The sequence below is a fragment of the Rattus rattus genome, chromosome 3 (genome assembly GCF_011064425.1).
Source record: "Rattus rattus isolate New Zealand chromosome 3, Rrattus_CSIRO_v1, whole genome shotgun sequence".
In the NCBI taxonomy this organism is placed as follows: domain Eukaryota; kingdom Metazoa; phylum Chordata; class Mammalia; order Rodentia; family Muridae; genus Rattus; species Rattus rattus.
Window position 1 is genome coordinate 23,307,824 of NC_046156.1, and position 2,067 is coordinate 23,309,890.

Genomic DNA, 2,067 nt, shown 5'->3' on the forward strand with positions numbered 1-2,067 from the left:
AACACTAAGCACTGGGCATTCCTCAGTCAAAGCTAGGAAGGGACAAGCAAGGATTCAGAGACTTTCAGAAGTAGTGGGGTCTTGGTAACCAGAAGCTTCGGGGCATCTGATCATGTATATAGCAGTGACATGGCCACAGTCCCAAATTACTCTGTTTCTGTCCCTGTCTCACAGCGACCCTAGGAACTAATACAACACCAGGTGCTGTTGAACATCAGGCTGTTTCCATGAGTAGATAGTGCATTCTTTTATGTCCTAGAAGTCCCCTTGGCCTGACATTTCTCATAAGTTACCACTCTGCTTCCTTTTGAAAACACCCTGGGATTGTCATCGCAGCTTACACCCTCAGCCTTCTCTCACACTTCCACCCTGGTGCAGATCCCGCCCCCCTCCATTCTCCAAAGTCTTTTGTCAAGGTGGCTCACTGACGGTCAATTTTCTTCCTTCCTTCCTTCCTTCCTTCCTTCCTTCCTTCCTTCCTTCCTTCCTTCTTTCCTTTCTTTCTTTTAAGATTGTTCTTTTATGTGTATGTGTGTTTTCTTGCCTCTGTGTGTGGTCTATGTGTGTGTATGCTTATGTCTGTTTGTGTATATTTGTATCTGTCTGTCTGTCTGTCTCTCTCTGTGTGTGTGTGTGTGTGTGTGTGTGTGTGTGTGTGTGTGTGTGTGTGTACCATGTACATGCAGTGCCCTCAGAGTGCCCTCAGATGCCAAAGAGCTGCTATGTGGATGCAGGGAACTGAAGCTGGATCCCCTGTAAGAGCAGTAAAGGCTGTGCTAACCACTCAGACATCTGTCTATCCACTATGTCAATTGTCTTACAAAAAAATACTGTCTGTCTCATTCTTTTTTTCCCAATTTGCCAAGCTGTGACTGTTCATTAACTGACCAGATTATAAAAATACCATAGGCGACACCTTAGTCCATCCGTCTAATTAGCCTGTTTATCTGGTTTTCCCTGTTGCCAGCATCTCCACATTCTACAGAGTGAGTTGTCTTTCTCTTCATTCCACCTCGTGGGGAAGATAGTTTGAAGGGCCATAGGAAGTTATTTGCTTCCTTGAAGCGTTTCCCAACTGTATAGATCTCATGAATTAGATCCTCCATGCAGATGATGCCAAATTTACCAAGAGATCGAGCAATGGAGGAATTATCTGTCAAGGCAATCTGCTTTTTATTGATTTTGCCATAGATTCACTTGTAGATGAGCTCATTTATTGACTTCTGGTCAGGGTACCTCCATGCAATGTATGGTTCCACAATCCTCAGCATGCTAATTGAAGCCATGTTGCGCTTAACAGAGGTGCCATTGAAGATCTGTCGAAGGCGACAAAGCTGCAATACCTTGAGCACCTTTGGGCTTACTCCATTGATACTGAGATTCTGATGACAAACGCCGAATTTGGTTCTGCGGGCCCGTGGATGTTTCCAGCTCTCCTTGCCGTTCTAGCCATCCAATCTCAGGCCGGTACATCTGCCTGCATTCCTTGTGAGAGTGCTTTGCGGTCTCATAGATGAGCTTCCACCTTGCCTTTCACAGTGTCCTCAGGGCAAACCTCTTCCTCAGGTGCTTTACCCCCAACTCTGCGAAATTCCTCCGCTTTTTCTTAAGGGTTTCTGGTACAACAGCAACCTTCTTTTTCTTCTCTGGCACAGCCTCCATGGTTCCAGCCAGAAAAGGAGAGAAAGCTCATCTGTCTCATTCTTGATATAGGTACTGCTTTTTTCTCACCAGAAACTAAGTTTCACAAAAGGCAGCAAGACAATGTGTTTCTCCACTGTGACTAGGTTCTACCACCCATTATGTGCTCTATGATTTTTTTTAAAAGAAATAAGCATTTGCTTTTATATTTCTAGTTACCGACAGCAAACTTGGTTTCCATGTGAACTATAGCACACTCTGTTGAAAGGATACTAACAAGTGTTGCATGGATTCTGCTATAGCTTTTTAAGAATTTGAAGGATAATCAAGAAAAAGTTGCATGCTTTGCTAGCATATCGCCAGCCATATTCCAGCCCGATGTAAGGTGGAATGTCTTTAAACATTAGCTATTGGTCTTAGTATACA

The 2,067-nt window shown here is 44.0% G+C and overlaps 1 pseudogene; it reads right to left on the reverse strand.

Annotated features, from left to right (window-relative positions):
• Positions 1 to 917: 917 nt before the first annotated feature.
• LOC116895310 lies at positions 918 to 1,662 on the reverse strand (annotated as a pseudogene).
• Positions 1,663 to 2,067: the final 405 nt, after the last annotated feature.